We start from the raw sequence: 18,181 nt of genomic DNA on the forward strand, positions 1-18,181 counted from the left end.
TTCCATCAACATGGGATTTCATCTGGCTGGATACCATAGTGGGCTCCAACTACACCACGTTAGGAATGATGCACACAAGGCAGCCTGCATCCTAATTTCTGGGCGAACTTTGTTTCACAATGATGACTAGGAGCTTCCTCTGTTCTGGAAAAGTCCATACTGAGGCCTCTAGAAAGCTGATCCAAATACTGTAAACTTCAGTGCAAGAGGAGAAGGTCTCTCTGCTCAAATAACCCCAAACTGAACTGACACCAAACGCTTCCAGGTGTCTGTTTTGAAGACAGCATTCCCAACGAAGTCAGGCATTGCTGTCATGTCCTACCTGTACTGCAAATCATTGGAAACATGAGAAAATAAAAACGTGGACTCTCAAATTTATCACGAGTGAAGGAGCAGGGGATAAACAAGGTTACAATCCCTGCACCAGTTCTGATGAGGAAAGGACACGCTCCCACTCACGGTACAGAAAAGCACATGTGCAGCAGCCACATCTGTATTGCAGCTGTCTCCACCCCTTCTGCTTTCTGCTGAAACTTCAGTGGTCTAACAAATGCATTAATTACAATTTTTAATGAACCTGCACTTGAAGTAGGGGCTGGGGGGAAGGAGAAATTGATGTGGCAGGTACCCTTGGCAGCATTCTTAAAGGACAGGCATTTACAATTATGTGATCATTTTAACAAGGCAGCTTTCCTTCCTCTGAAGCATTTTTGTCCTCTACACACTGCAGCTTATCCAATGTGCTCAGCAGTTCTATTTATATAGACGTGACTCACCTTAGAACAGCCTCAGACAATGTACCTCTTCAACACTCTCTCTCAAAAAAAAATAATAATTGACAAGACTGTAAAGACAATGAGATATTCAAGGTTCAGAATGTTTAAAAACAATGTCAGGGTCTCAGGTGAGCAGAGCAGGACCGCTAGACCAGATACCGTCATCCTGATTCCACTTGACACTGCCATATGCCTAGCACTGCAACAACACCAGGAACAAGAAGATCCAAGAGCTCATCTGCATGCAGAACATCATTTCAAAGGTATCTTCAATGGTCAGACAAGTTAAACAGCTATTTTTTTACTGTAGTCCCTTAAGTGAATTGCTATGTTCCTTTTATTCTTATATTGAGGACATATCTTTAAAATAGAAAAATAAGGAAGAAAGCAGTGAAGCTTGGCTGGGAAGTTAGGTAGACATGTCCCTAGAGGTCTCTCGTCTAAAGTCTGGGAAAAACCGGCTCTAATCTACTCTGGTACTTCATAGACTGTAAAAGAGAAATATTTTGCAGATGGTGTTCCTGAGGGGGTGTGGGAGGCAGGGAAAAATCCAGTTTCAGTCTTCCTACAGTGCCTAAAGGTAAAAAGGAATTGGATTTCTCTCACTACTTCTAATTCTACATTTTTGTTTCCTTTGTTTGGGTTTTCTGGTTGTTTGTTGTTGTTGTTACTTAGTTCCCTCCTGGTTGCTTCTTTCTCTCATACCCTGGAACCCCATCCACGTGCTGCTTCTCCGCTACACCTCATCCCCTTCATCTAAGCAAAACTGTTCCGAGGCTGCAGCCACCTCGTCACCGAAGTCACCCAGTCTCCACTCCCCAGCAGCTCCTTTCTCACAGGAGCTCCTCAACAACTCTGCCACAAGGCGGGGATTTTATCTCTTTTCTCATCTGTGCAACAGGGTCAGAACAGCCAGACAGATTCACAGGCACCAAAACGGACATTCCAGTTAAAGTCATCAATGCTTCTTGGGAACAGGTCCTTCCTTCCGCAGAAGATTGCTCATCTAGGGTTAGTTAAAAGTTACTTAAAAGCTCAGTTAAAAGGACCTACATTGAAACTGGGAGTCACAAAATGTTATAATGGCTTAGGAACAATTTACTGATTCATTATCATTACCAGCAATAAGATTGATTTGATAAACAGCATCACTTCCCACTAGAAAGCAGTAAGCGGTTCTGACAGAATAAAGCAGAAAACTCCTTTATCCTGTCCTCTATAGTGTCCCAGCTATTTCAGTTAACTGCAGATGATACATCATCTACAGCAATGTCTTTTGTTTAAAATTATATAGTGTCACCTGCATGCTCATAAAAATCCCCTGTTCTACTAAGAAAAAATGTTTTGCTTTTTTGTTTGTTTTAAAGCTCCATACAAAAAGATCAATTTCTTCCTTTGTGCAGAGACCTAATGCCCCAGTTGGCCAAACTTAACAGTAATAATCTTTGCTCAGAAAAGGCCGAGCTGTTCTTCCCAAATTCCTCAGCTGTAAATAATCTTATGTGAACCCCTGTGAAAGAAGTAAAATCCAGCTTGTCCTCATATTCAAACATGAACTGAAGTGTATCCTCAGTGAGGTCCAAAGTCAGAGAAAGCTGCTCAGCACATAACAAGTAGGTTTACATGCAGTCAAGTATGTGCTGAAGTGCTTCTGTGAAGTGAAGAGCCAAGACGTGTCCCCTAAATAGAAGCCATTTCTCCTGGTCTGTGTGTTATATCAGAAAACACAGTTTTCTCAGACCCTGAGACTCCACCATCAGCCTACTCTAGAAGAATCCAAGACAAGTTCTCCTGTTTCAACCCTGCCAGGTACTGTTGTTAAGCACTTTTTTTGTTATTTTTTTCAGGGTATTCAGCCACACTTACATCACAAGACCATCCAATATGGACACCAAAGCAGCCCAGATCTACAGGAACGGGAGGGAAAGGCTCTCCAGCTACTCCTTCATTCTTATCCTTTTCAGGAGGATGGAGCAGAATTTAAGTGCTCAAACCATCAGAGCTATTAAGAAACCAGGAGGTACTCCAGCTACCTGCAGACTCACACAGAACACAGGAAGGCTGTTTCGGTACAGACACTGCACAGGATGACCTTGAATTTCCTCCTCAGGTGCAGAACTCATTTAAGTATGCCTCACTTCACACTCGCTCTGACATTTCAAATGCCATCATAAGATATCCTTACTGCATTTGGCTTCAATGGGTAAGTCCTATGAATGGAAACTGAATCAGGGCAGAGTCGGTTAAACAAAATTTTTGCTTTGCTGCTGCCTAATTAGATGATGCTGACTAATCCTCTGCATTACTTTACAGTGAAAGGAACCCAGCAGGAGTGTTAAGATGGGTTTTTAAAGAGCTAAAAGCCATGAATGATCTCCTTTTACAGAGAGTATTTCTCTTGCACAAGTTGCTTCCATCAAAAGTTCTTTTCTAAGATTATATTCTCCACAAAATGTCTCTGTGGCCTACAGCGTTAGAAGTTCAGAGAACAGCAAAAGGAAACAGAAAAGATGAAGAGAAGAAAAAGCCGGACACAATCTCCTACAAAATTTTCCACATACAAGTGACTACAATGAGAAACGGTTTGCAGGACTGGCCTCTTGACCCACCATTAAGTAAACGGGGACTATAAATTTTTGCTCTCCCCTTGCAAAAATGTAGACATGCGGCAAACTGTAACCATAATGTAGACCCTTGCCAAATTCACCAAGAATTTCTCACGGGTTTACAGTGAGGCATGCACACTCAGCCCTTGCAAAGTTCAACCCCACGCTTTAAAGGCCTGTTGGATTCAGAGAACCTCAACTGACTTAACACCACTAGAAATTTAAATCTAAAGTGTTCTAATCACTTTTGTTTTCTCAGAGATTCTGTGAAACAGCTGCAAAATGCACAAGTTCAAAATAAAAACACCCCACACTGAACTATTCAAGGATGGGAAATCATTATCAATCTTTTTGGATTGGCATCGTCAACTATCTCATTACCTAACTGGTTCCTGGCAAGGAGAATTCAACTGCTCAGGCCTTCTTTTTCTCTCCAAGCTTAGCTTGTTAAGTTATGATCAATTAGGAAACATAATAGGCCTGCTGGAAAGACAAGGCAAACAACAATGGAAGCCCAATCAGCAGAGGTCATTAAAGTCTAAGACAGCACTGTTGAGAACTATCGCTCCATAGTTGCTTTGAGTATGTGTTTTCAGTGATGTCAGCCCAGGGAAAACAAACACACTTTGTAGTTGGTGAGTTTTCAGTAAAGTATGATGTAAAATGACCTCAATGCTTCAATGTTTTACTCTTCATAATGTAGATTTCCCAAAATAATGAAAAGGTACACAGTACTTTTAACTTACAGCCTAACCTGTTCTGTGACTTGAGATACAGAACAAAACCTGCTACACACCACTAGCCACGTATGTGCAAAACTAAACACGACTAAGAACACACTTAACAGTGACTGTAACTGGGAGAAGTTCAATCCTCTACAGCCAGGACGTTCAAAGCCTCATGTACCATCCCAGGTTCATGTCAGATGCAAGTAAAAGACCGAGTGCTACATCAGGTATATTTTTTCAGTTCCTGTATGTGCATCTTGAACAACATCAAGAAGTACTGCTTTAGGAAAAGACAATTTTTGAACCACAGCTTTAACCTTAAAAATAACTCAACATAAACAGCCTTCTGCTCAACAGTATAGCTCCTGAAAGCCATACAAGGTCAGATATGCCTCCTTATTTTAGTGACAAAACCAGGTCAACAGAACTGCCTACTTACTTCAATCACTTACCAACAGATAATCCACTGGGAGCGAGGCGAGGGCTGCAGCACTCACCGAGGACAGATTTTTAAGTCTCAGCCTTACCTAGATATGCAAGTTGGCTCAATGAGGCTCTGTTACCAATGATTACACAAAACCTGGGGTTAGTGACAGAGGAGAGGATGGGGGGGAAAGACAGTTGGGTTCACAGTGCTCCCAGGTTTGTGCAAGTTAAAAAAAAAATCCCTTCTACTTACACTGCAGATAGACTTGGTCAGCAATTGGAATGCATAAACACAAGTCCACATCGCTATTTTCAAACCACAGGTGCTTTCAAAACAATTCCTTAGGTATATCTGCAGGTAAGGCTCCACATGGCACATGGCTTTTTAGATCCCCTGCTTTTATTGGCAGACAATTTTACAAGCACCTACTGGGACAAGGCTTAAAAAAAAATGTAGGCACATACATATTCTTGCATACAATTAAAATAATAAGTAGTTCCCATAAAGGACATACATGCAGTTATGTGAAACAATAGTCGATGCAGAATAGCTGAACATGAGGAAGAGTGCAGGCATTAAGTCAGTACATCAATGCAGAAGATACACTGCTGGAAATAACTTTTGCTCAAGGTCACTGCTGAAGTTGTTTTAATGTAATTAATTCAACAGCATTTAGAATAATTTAATAAAATTGGCATAAAGCAGTATTTCCTATGAAGCACAACAAGAAGCCAAAGACTGTGCATCACCTATAAACAAACAAACACTATACCCCTCGCTGGCATTAGCTCTGCTGGGACAGGGTGAACCAGGTTCTGCTGACTCACCCAGGCAGCTCAGTCATTATCCCCTCCAAACAGGATGAAGAAAAATGTCCCTTGAATGTCAGGACCCAAAATACAACTCCAGGGGAAAAAAAAAGGAAGGAATGAAGTAGATTTAACGTTACCTGGTTTCTATGATAGTAAATAGCATAGAATCACAGAATCATTTGGGTTGGAAAAGACCTTTGAGATCATCAAGTCCAACCATTAACCCAGCACTGCCAAGCCCACCACTAAACCACGTCCCTAAGCACTGCATCCATGCATGTTGTAAACACCCCCAGGGATGGTGATCCCACCACCTCCCTGGGCAGCCCCTTCCAGTGCTTGACCAATCTTTCAGTGAAGAAATTTTTCCTAATATCCAACCTAAACCTGCCCTGGCATATCTCGAGCCCATTTCCTCTTGTCCTGAAATGCTGAAATGTCTTCCAGTTTGGTATTCAGGTGATGTGATTTGGTATTCAGGTAAGGGGATAACATTTAGAAAGTATTTCAGTTGGTTTCAAATAGATGAAGCAAAAAAATATTTCTGCCTCTCCTGTTAAAAACAGAGGACTCAACAATTTCATACCCCTTTTTTTTTTTCCCTTTACAAGGAACATCATCACTTGTATTATCCAGCTAGCAGGGCCACCATGGCAAATAAAAAAAAAATGGAAAACAGCAGCCAGGGGATGATGAAATGCCTCAGAACATACTTCAGGCCCAATAAAACAGATTTAATAATTTTTCAGTGTGTTTTATTCCAAACAGCATGTGACCTATTTTAGGCCTCACTGAGTTGACTATAGTTAACTGTAATTTGTACAGATTTCAATTTAATACATGAACTGGCTTGCTAAAAAAAAAAAAAGTTAAAAAGTTAAAGCAGGGCAATTTCTGAAGTTATAAAAGCCAGAAGCCCATTTTTAAAGGTAAAACATCAAGCAAAAATCAGGTCTATATAGTATTCTTTCCAACATAAGTCCAAGGTAAACATTTCAAGAGGCTTTTAGGCTGTCTCAAACGTTAGCACAAAGACAACATGTGATTTCATAGTCTGAAAAATTCTACTTCCCCTTCAATGAAAATGCATGTTTTTAAAAACGTTTAATTTTCATTGTTTTAACAATTATTTTTTTAAAAATTGTTTTCTTAGCAGCGAGACTGTTCTATTTCAGATTTTGTTTTGCTTTGTAAAGCATTCTTAAAAATCTTTTCCAGACATTACAAGCATAGATGCATTCAGCTACCTAAGGAATGGAGTAATAAAAAGAAGAAATTGAAACAAAACATTCATTGCCAAAACCCTGCATGGCTGCACACTTCATTGCTCTTCTAAGCTTCTTCATCTCCACAATCTCCCTACACTTACTCCCCTCAACACAGTGTCTCCAGCAGCTCTCCTTTTGCTACACACCAACACTTAAAAAAAAAAAAAAAAAAAAAAGGCACTTGACCGTAAGCCCATAATTTGATGTAAGGCCCATCAGTTTATTTAGCTAACCTTCTTCTTTCTAAGAAGAGATCTTCTCTTACCAAGGGTTGCTTGGTAACGGAGAAAAAAGTGAGCGGTGGGCTGAAAGATTCTGGGTACAGCAGCACACTCATGGCCACTAGCTCCAAGTTACTGTGACTACTACAGAGAAAAAAAAAAAAAAAAAAATAACATTAACTGAGCGTAGAGCTCATAAGCTTATCCCTGGGACAGAGACAGAAGATTCTGCCTGTAATCTTAACCGTCATTAAACCCTCACACGAAATCCAGCATGCCACTTTTTTTTTTCCCCTTTGTCCCCAGTTTATCTACAAAAAGGGCCAATTACAACTTCCCCACTTTACTTTCCCATCTTGGAAATCTTTAAACGACAAGCACATGATTAAAACAAGAATTCCACTGTTACATAAAACACAGGTTTGTTTAGGTTCAAATGAAATCCCCAACCCTGGTGAGACACGTACTTATTTTCCATCTCCTGTTCTCTCCTCTCCTATCTCCTCACTCAAGAAAACACAACCATTTCCAGCCTCCCCTTCCATGGCCACCCTCAGTGTCACACAAAATACCAGGAGTGAAGACAAATTAAAAAAAAAAAAGTTCTGTTTCAGAAACTCATGCAGGCCTTCCCCTAGGGAAAAAACCCAAACAAAAAACAAATAAACAAACAAAAAAACCAAACAAAACCCAAAAACCCACAAACCTCACAAGAATACCTTCTTAGTCATTTATATCCAGGCCTTCCTTTTTCCTCTCCCTCCCAGACACTCTTACTTACTCTACAAAATTGTCTCTGTCCATGAAGGCAAATTATCACAAAATCCCTCTCATAGCCAACATGCCAAAGAAAACCAGAAAAAACCTGCAAGGATTTTAATTAAGCTTGGCATACTGTTCATTTCCAAATGGATAAACCTATCTTCCCTATGCCTCCAATTTGTTACTTAAATAACATTTCTGTGCTTTGTATCTCTCTTGTCTGAAATTTTTATTCCTTTGGTAGCTTTTGAAGTAGACAGCATCTGTGGAGCAAAGAATAAGCCCATGAAATCTTTTGTGTAAGGAAAGAAAACAAAAAAAATTCCCAGTGCCCTTGTCCATATCAGCACCTGCATAAAAACACCCCCTGGATTTCACTCCAACACATCCCTTCAATGAAGATAGCCAAATCTGCTTCAAAATTCAGCGTCAGGCTTTTGCCAAAAGTTTTCCCAACTAATACTGCAAAGCCTGGCTGCAAACTAAGCTGTAATGACTTCAAACGGAAAGCAAGTCTGATAGCTCTGCAGTGCTGTCTGACAAGGCAGAAAAAGACATGAGGGATAGAAAGTGTTGAAAATGGAACCAGTAAGTAGTAGTAGATGAGGTGACATTCAACTAGAAGAGATACAATCAAAGCAGTAAGACAGCATTCTAACTTGACAAACTTCAGATAAAGTAGTTGCAAGTTGACAGGGCATAAATAGTCACTGATTGTGTAAAAACAGTTAGGAGTACTTGGAAGTATTAACCCTGGGTAGCCGTCATTCCTACAGCCCAGACTGAACTATTTTGCCTCTCTGCAATCTAAATTGTTTTGCATTTAGCTTCGAAGAAAATTTCGTTCTAGATCAGGAAAACAGTCTTTTTCATGGAAAGCGAGTTCCTAGCACCACGATGAATAAATACAGGAAAGGCAGATACAACTTCCAGCTTGCAGGGTGAAGTCAAAAAAAACATTCAATCAAAATAATCATGAAGCTAAGGAGAACATGAGACCACACAAATGCAGTCCACATAGCCATCAGTGAAGTATAAGGTACCAGCAGAAGAGCACTGCAGAACTGTAAGGGGCCTGGGCTCCAGAGCATCCACACTTACCCAGCTCTGGGCTGAGCTCCGTGCCAGCAGGACCACTAGGATGTGCCACAAAATGCCTGAGGATGCGCACGGAAAGGCACAAAGCTCTGCTAATTTACAGAATCGGTTAACTTCCAACACGCTGCAAGTGCAGGTGAGCCGAAAGAAGATTCAACTGAGAGATGACGCAGGGCAGGAACAGCTGTATGACCCCAGATGTGCCCTACTTCTCAGTCGACAACTACTTTGCCCCCTTGCAGCAACTTCTAACGCAGCCAGACTGCGAGAGTGGATCTTCCCTACAGTGCCGGGAGCTCTTGCAGCAGTTCACCATCTGGTTCTGTTTCTGCTCTTCGCTTCCATGTCAGGCCACTCAGACACAGTAGGCTACACGGTCTGGCTGAACGTGTCACTGAATCATCCACTTCTATCAAAAGTGTCATTCCAAAGAAATAAAAGCATGTGGACATCAGGGGAGCAGAGAGCAGTAACACAAAAACATCAAAGAAATACAGCACTGGAACAGAAAAAAAAAAAAATCAATCAAGGAAAGAAGATATAGAAATAGGAACCAAGGATTCAAAAAAATTAACAACAGAAGGGCAGCTCCCCGCTCACCCACTCTAAGAACTGTGCATCATAACATACTTTGTACAGTTGCTTGTAGAAGGTGGGGTAGGTCAGAATCATCCCTTCTGTGGAAAATGCTACTGATTGGGCTTTATCCAAAATGAAAAGCATCAATTGTTTACACCAGCGGTAGAAGAAGCAGCAGCAATTGCTGTCATCACCATCTTCTCCTCCTCCTCCTCTTTGGTTTTCAATTTTTGCTGCTGTGGTAGCAGCTATTCCTTAACTAGCACCCCTAAATGGTAAGAATTGCTCTTGTTTCAGGCTGTTTTCTTATTTGTGCACTTCCACCCACCACCCCCAAACACAGGACTTGTTGCGGGGTTTATTTAGTGAAGAATAAGGATGCTCAAAAAGGACCACCACTGAGAACGGACTGAACAGATTTTGGCCTTCCAGTAGCATCCACATCAGGATAAAGGTTTCTACTAAACATAGCAGCTATTGAAAACGAGCATCCCTAGCGTTCAGACGCCCAGCTCGTGTCACCATGCAGTGTTGCCTTTCTGACAGCTGACCAAACCAGTGCTGCCTGATTTGAATTATAGCTGTCCCCTTATCTCAACCAAGATCAGATTTTTATCTTGCCAGTCCTTAGAAATTCTCAACTGATAGGCACATTAACTGCCCTTTTGTCACAGTCAAATGAAGTTTTCGGCTATTTTTCTATGCTACAGAGGTTCATGTATCAGGCAACAGTAGATGCACTGCAGAACTCAGACAACCGACACAGAATCTTGAATCATTTGGGTTGGAAAAGACTTTGAGATAGAGTCCAACCATCAACCCATCACTACCAAGCCCATCACTAAACCATGTTCATACGCTCCGCATCTACACGGTTTTTTACACACCTCCAGGGACGGTGACTCCACCACCTCCCTGGGCAGCCTGTCCCAGCGCTTGACTAACCTTTCAGTAAAGAAATTTCTCCTAATGTCCAATCTAAACCTCCCCCGGTGCAACTTGAGGCAGTTTCCTCTTGCCCTGGCACCAGTTATCTGGAAGAATACACCACTCCTCATAAGACGACTTGTGCTCCAGACCCTCCACCAGCTCCGCTGCCCGTCTCTGGACACACTCCAGCACCTCTACATCCCTCTTGTAACTGAGGCACTCAAACTTGGACACAGGATTTGAGGTGCAGCCTCACCAGTGCTGAGCACAGGGGCACAGACAATCACTGCCCTGGTCCTGCTGGCCACGCTGTTTTGGATACAGGCCAGGATGCTGCTGGCCGCCTTGGCCACCTGGGCACACTGCTGGCTCGTGTTCACCCGGTTGTTGACCGGCACCTCCTGGTCCTTTCCTGCCACTCTGCTCCCAGCCCATAGCGCTGCCTGGGGCTGGTGTGACCCACGGGCAGGACCCAGCACTCAGCCTTGGTGAAACCTCATACAGTGGCCTCAGCCCATCGGTCCAGCCTGCCCAGACCCCTCTGCAGAGCCTGCCTGCTCCTCAGCAGATCAACACTCCCCCCCAGCTTGGTGCTGTCTGCAAACATACTGAGGGTGCACTCGATCCCCTCATCGACTGTTGATTAAAAAAAGAGCAAGTCAACTTACAAAAGAGCAGGTGCCATTAATTTGTAAACATACAGTAGGCCACCAGAAAGGCTTCCTTTCTATACATCACAGAAAAATGGTATGTTCTTCCGAACTGATCGCGTGGTTTTCAAGAAGCATCATGCTTCATATTTTGCCCAACCAAAATGCAAGCCACACTGACCGCATAACTGAAATTGTGGCTGGAAAATGGAAAACATTTGTACTCACAGGAAATAAATAATCATCCATTAAACAGACATAAACAATGCCAGTGCACTGTTCAGAACTGTTTTGACTTGTCTCAGCGTAGTTTCTTTCTTAATGAAATATATCAGCTGAACTCTCACTAACTACACGCGTATTCCCTGTTACATTTTTATTACCATACCTTCCCAATAACTAAAATGGCTGAAGTACTCCGAGGTGCTTATGCCTTTGAATGAAAGAAACTGTTTAGATGGAGGCTGCAAAACCAAAGGAAATTCCAGCATAGACATAGTAAAAGCAATGGAGTCAAACAGAGCAGAGATGCTGCTTGATGGGTGTGCATCACTTCAGTCCTCCTAGAGAATTCAGCTTCTCCAGCTTAATATACTAATAAACAAGACTAGCTCTCTCTCCCTGAGAAGTCTGACCTTACCTTGAATTTTGAGGGGGAAAACCCAAACACACTGATACTACAAATGCATCCCACCCCAGCATGGAAAATTAATAACAAGAAAATTTCAATCCTGTAATTCATCTTTGTTATATACTTGCCCAGTACTGAGCTGAAAGACAGTTATAAAGTCACCTTCGCTGAACTTTGGCTTCTCAGATAAAGTAAAATACATTAGAAATTATTGAACACTCGTAAATCACCAACTGCCTTTCATCTTCAGCTCTAGCTAAGCTTTGGATTAGGTTTCAAGGCAAAACAAGTTCTTGCCTCAACAGGCCCAGCACTTTCAGAGGAACCTCCGCTACATCTCTCTGTGATGGCTGCTTCGTGAGTATGTGGGATTCAAAGAAGTGAAAAGAACCAAGCACAGCCATTTTAAAAGCATTTAATCTGCCGGTCTCCAGCACAGCAAAGCCTGCCTGCTGACCTGCTGCTGCTCCTGCACAAGGGCTGACTTAGGCTGGCCACCTTCTCCTGCTCTCCTCTGCACACCCTTCAGCCAGATGATGCTCAGAGACACCGACTACCCCACAGGTAACACAGCACAAAGGTTACGAAAGGAAAACAGCACCTCTGCCCTCTGCTTGCTAGTTTGCTTTTGTTGCCATACTTCACCTATTAAATCGGGATTATAAACACAATTTCAGTTTACATGAGAGCAATTGCACCAACAATTTCAATCACATCGCAGTTCCCATAGTCACGCCAATTTTTCTCAAGAAGGGCAACAGAGACTTTCAGAGGTCAATATGAGGTAAAAGATCTCCTGAGAGACAGGGGAGAAAACTAAGCAATGATTAGCTATGAAATTCTATAGCCCTTCTAGAACTCATTTTTGTGCATTAAGGTTTTTTTTAAAAATATACCTATTTCACCTGCAAAGCGTGTTCAGAGATACAGGGATGCCTTTTTTTTTTTTTTTTTTTTTTTTTGAGCTACATATTTATTACTATTTGTGTCAGAAATCTAAGTGGAAGCTACTCAACCCTAGATTACATTTATAGTCAATGGGAAAAAAAAAAAAAAAACAACCAACAATCCTGACACGCTGTTTGGGGCAGGGGGATTAATCTTATCCTAAAGCTAGCATTAAAGACAGGTCAGCTTTATCACCTTTGGGAGGTGCTTATTTGTCTGCATCAGCTACAGATAAAGCTCAGAAACAGCCATCCAATTTTTAAATGCACAAGTTGGGGCAGATGTATCCTACCAAAAGAGGTGGTTTCTATCCCCGTTAATCTGATCCAGTGACTGGAATGTTGTTAGGAAAAACTTCAGGATTCAATATAAGGAAAAGGGTCACTTAAGTTCCCTGTGCAGATCTAGCTGAAATGAAGGTAGCAATTTAACCTAGAAATTTAATAGTACCATCAGGTCACAACCATCTCTAACCTACATTTCAGGGCTTTTTTTGGTGTTGCTTCAGCTTTATAAAAGTGAGTTTAAAAAGCTTCACATTTAGGGTCTGAACAGCTGAATCAGGTGGATTCCAAACACAGTGGCCTTAGAGACAAAGAAAAACAAAGCTTTGCAGATGAACTTGTCCGTATAAAGTTATTTCCAACACAACGGCTACGCTGTCAAATTTGGTTATCAAGGGATAGAAACCAGCTCATTCTGTGCCTTGAAATACTGTCCTTTATCCTAATTGTGAAATCAGATTGCTCTCTTCTAACCAGTGATGTCTTCTGCTGTTTGATAGTCTGTTTGAATGCAACAAGATATGTTAATGAAACACCTCCAAAGTTTTCAGGAAAGAACCAATAATTGCCATAATTTGCATCTCTTGTTTACTTTATATTCCAATTAATACTTCCATACTAAAAATATTTCTCAGTTCTGCTCCCACCTGACTAAAAGGCAAATAATAAAGTACACTTTATTGTTACTACTGCTTGCTACCCTGCCACTTCTCTCAAGAGCCAAAAGAGTACGCTGCTGTCCTTCAGACACATCCCCTAGCTGCTGTCAGGTACTCTGAGACCTAGCTATACACAGGCTTCTCAAACATTTTCTAGATAGGACAGGCATCCTTGTGAATTTGAGTAAAACAATAAAGCCACAGAACAGCGTTCGATGATGACTAAAATATCTACAATTAAATCCTTGCCATTGGTGACAGGTAGACGCTTACCACGGCAGCTATGAGACAGCAGTTTCACCAGGTGAGGCTGGAAGCACAGCAGTAAGTTATTTAGCAGCGACAGATGCCTTTGAGGAAGCATTACCTCATTCTCCTCCTCCACATTCATTCCCAATTGGAATGATGATATAAAATCCACACTATTCATAAAAGAGAACAGGCAAATGAAGTGCCAATATGCACACATGCACACACCACAGAAAACAGCAGGGAGACAGAGGGACCTCTCTCTAATTTTTCAAGACAATACACCAAATCCAGCTTCCTCCCCCCCCCCCCCCCCCCCCCCCCCCCAAGAGCCCAAGAGCATCTACACTAAAGCAAAATACTAAAAAAAGAAAACAACCAACCCAACTGAAAAAAACTCAAACAAAAATACCCCTATTAATTTAACAGAGGGTGGAAAAAAAATCCATGCAGAACAACTCAATTTAGAGAAAAAGCATTTTAGGGCACCTCAGAAATAGAGAGAGAAGCTTTTAAAGCACACAAGAGCCACAGAGGTTTACTCTTCCCCTCTCTCCCACACCTAATCTCTCTCAGTTGTATATGCTGTAAACATACAAGCCTTGGAATATAAAGAAACAGTTCTGATAAGGAACAAATTAGTTCTTTTGCTTTATTAAAACAAAAAGCCAGAAGCGGGAGGGTTTGAAGCAGATTCTGAGATGGGAAAGCAAACCAATATTTGGCCCCAACAAGTCCTCCTGAGAGCACGTTTTTGCTGCAATGTGTAACCAGTTTCTCCACACATTCTCAGTGCCGCCACACAGCTGGGTAGAAGATACACCCATGCTGAATCTTTTGCCCTGCTGAACCTGTGATGTCAACGTTCTCATTTATGCACAGCTGGAGAAGGGACTTAAAACTTCAAGAGTAGTATTACACCACGGGTGCGGAACTCACAGCAGCACTAAAAAACCTGTTACACACTTCCACAAGATAAACGATCTCAGCAGCAACTAACCCAGAGTGCCAGACATCAAAGCCTGCTGACTGACAAATACTCGGTGCAAGAACTACTCCAAGAATACAACATGGAAGTGAATTTGTAACATTCCTGACAGAAGGCAGAACCACAGCTCTAGCCACAAAATGGATTTTTTTTGATCATAGGAAAAAAGATACTCAGCAACTTGCGCAGCCCACTGAAACAAAAATGATTAAAGAAAAACTGATCACCTAAACTACAAAGTTGATGGCAAAAAAGTAGGAAGACATGGAGGAAGCGGTCACTCTGTGTATTGCTTCTAATAACAAAATTTAAACAGAAAAACAATCATAAAGAATATAGGCACTCATACTTGTAAAAGCTATTGAATTAGCTCACTTTTAAGTTACAGACAGGAACGATTCCTCATTAATTTATAAAGCACCCTAACTCAAAGACGGCGGACACAAGTTTTGATACACAAGGTTTTTTACAAAGCTTCAGTAAATGCATCTTATACCTAGCCAGTCCCACAAATCTGCGAGGGCCAGAAAACAGAGCAACACCATTCTTTGGCCAGACCTGCAGAAACTTAAAAATAAATAAAGAAACCAAAGCAGATCATCAGGAAGAGACTCTGTCACTTAACACAACCTAAAATATCTTCATTCATAATTGCTTTTCATTTTTCAGACTCCCGAAAACAGGTCTTCGGTGTGATTTTAGCCTCTCATTGCAAACTCATACTCAGTTCCAAAAACACCAAAGGGATCCAACACTTCCAAGAAGAATCATCCTTCTTACACTCATTCTCAGCAGCAGAAGTATCCAGAAGTACATGTGTGCATAACGTGGCCTTGCTGTTCACATCTACATTTTTGGGCACATGTCCGCTCACTGCGATTGCTTTTTATATATATAAAAATATAAACAAAACATAGGATTCAGTGTGGGCAGAAACAACATTTATAGAAATTGAGGTTGCATTTAGAAATGCTGATCTGCAATTATCGCATTCTCATGTCCTACACAGAGACCACACTCACACATACAGCACACAAACCTGTTCTCAAACTCATCCATAATTAAATCAAATTGCTACATTACAGAATTCAAGCTTACAGGTTTCATACTTTTTGAATTTAAAGCTAACCTAAAATGAAAAAAAGAAACTGATAAGTATTCACCACACAGAATTGTATTTACTGCTCAGATGTTGAGCATGTAGTTACAGAACATCCTTCCTATTTTGTAAAATGGTAGAAGTAAAAAAGGGTACGCAGAGAGGATGTTCAAAACACCTCCTAGGGAAAATAAAATAAAAATACAAACACAGATACTACTTCATTGATTCACCTGAGAATCAAAACTTATTTCATTTCCAGACACCCACAGTCAAACCATGAATCACCGTATTTTCTGGCTGAAAGCCAGTGCTGCAGTTCTAGTTACTATGACAACATTGATGCCTCAGTGCTCTATAGTCTTACAGATAAAGGTATTCATTGAGAAATAAACAAACAATTTGGGGTACGGGGATGGACACACACGTCTAGGCAAGATGATGATTAAAGAAAACACTTGTCAAAAAACACTCATACAAAATTCACAACTTGCTGAAAACACAACAAGGAAACAGTCAATCCATCACAGGAGCTATTTCTGCCACAGGACACATGCGAACTTCCCGAGTGCCTCTGCCTGTAGTAAAACTTTAATTCAGTAGGCTTCCCCTCCAAGTCCCCCAGGAGCCTTCCCCTCTTCTGATGGCAGCTAATGGAGAGGCAAGGGCATTTTTAATTTTCCTTTTTTATTTCTGCTTGAACATCTGTTTGCTTCTCTCTGAAAGGATACACTGTTGTCCACACATACATCCTGACCCAGCTACAAATCTTTCCCACAGTTTAAACTGTTTCCAAATCGAAAATCCTCCCCCTCACAGGAAGAGAAGGGACCAACTCCTACTCACTCAGATGAAAGTGTTTTCATAAAACACCATGCCTGGTATTCTGTTTCTCCCTTGATTTTACAAAAACTATAATAAGCTTAATGGACAACCGAAATACACAGTCACTGTACAGCCCTATGCAGAAAGCATCAGAATGACATTCCAAGGCTCAGATGCAATATATCAAGCCAGACCCCTGAGGAAACGGAAAGCTCTGGTTTTTCAGAGGGAATTTTCATCCACTATTAAAGGGCTTACAGACAGTCATACACCAGATCAGTTTTTTTTAAAAAGTTTCTGCTAACATCAGCAATGTTAAATCACATGATCGCTTATAAGATGAATCTCATTCAAAAGACAACTTTGACCTCTCCACAACCAGCAAATACACTAGGAAGTCTGCAACACACTCAAAAGCAGATCTCAGAGGATTTACATTCTGTATTAAAGTCGTGCTGATCTTGCACCAATGCAGAGATCCTCCCTCTCCCTGTAATCACAAACCTTCAGTCTCGCCTGAGCAACCTGGGTAAGTTTTCCATAAGCACAGTAGCAACAGTATCTCAAAAAGCAGAGTAGCAGAAGTAAAAGCATGCATCCTATGAGTACAGCGTGGTGGCAGGCAAATAGCCCACATACAAGCATGTGTAAAGAGTCAATGGGAACAATAAAAATTAAAGAGAGTAATCTGACAATTCCCACCATAGCCCATATCACCATGCTGCGTGGGAGTATCACAGCCTTTAAAATGTATTTATCCCAGTCAGACAACTATACGTTACCATCCCTGCTGTACAGAAATGTCCACAGAAGTGTAGTTTATTCTCTCAGCAACTAAGATAACTTGGGCAATGGAATAAACCAGGTTGAAAATTAAGGCCTCTTATCTGAACTACACTCTCCCAGTCCACCTCATCTTATGGCAGCACACAGCCTGGTAATTAAAAAATATTTCTGTCCATCTCCTTTGGCGTATTTTTAACAAGCCACTGAACAAAGCACAACAGCGTAAAGACTAATGGATCAAAATTACCTGTTAGTGTCTCACCTAATGATGGGGAAAAAGCACGCCACTCACCCATTTCCATGAGAACACACTGAGCTACACTGTCTGGGAACCGCAGGAGAAGGAACACCTCATTGTGGTATGTACCACTCAGCTGCATAGTGTTCATTTTGCCTGAAGCTTCTGAAATTAATTTCCGTTATGGCAGTAAACACCACTTAGATGACACAGATTGTTTACTTGCAATGTAATTGTTTTTAGACAGTTGCACTGTCACTTCTGCTAATTATAAAGGACTGTGCAGTTACCTCATTGGCACTATACAAATCAGCATTACCCATGATCTATCACCAATTGCCATACATTTCACCCCCCCTCCCCCTTATTAATAGAAGTTAATATCTTAACATCAAAAGATCTGCTCTTCTCTCCAGGCAAGGCACTTCTCTTGTGTTGCAAAGACCCTTTTTGCATTATGGCCTCAGTTTTGTAGCAGAGAAACACATCTGGCTCTCATTAGAAGTATAATAAGGTACTGGTGAATGTGTTTTCTCGAAAAAAAAAAAGGCATAAAATTTACACTAAATAATGAAATTGCCTTTTAAAAAGCAGGCTAGGTCATTCAGTTATTCTGA

At 41.3% G+C, this 18,181-nt stretch overlaps 1 protein-coding gene across 3 annotated transcripts in view; it reads right to left on the minus strand.

Moving 5' to 3' along the window:
• ARHGAP32 (Rho GTPase activating protein 32) overlaps nucleotides 1–18,181 on the minus strand; it is a 259,498-nt gene that overhangs the window by 207,084 nt on the left and 34,233 nt on the right. The window contains exon 2 of one of the 3 annotated variants that reach the window (XM_080366612.1): nucleotides 777–817. The exons of 1 other annotated variant lie outside the window; for it this stretch is intronic. The gene's annotated coding sequence lies outside the window, so the exon portion shown is untranslated. Of the gene's footprint in view, nucleotides 1–776; nucleotides 13,945–18,181 lie in introns of those variants that run through there. One more of the 3 variants, XM_080366613.1, reaches the window with a different exon arrangement.

This window comes from Falco punctatus (genome assembly GCF_963210335.1).
Source record: "Falco punctatus genome assembly, chromosome: 16".
NCBI lineage: Eukaryota > Metazoa > Chordata > Aves > Falconiformes > Falconidae > Falco > Falco punctatus.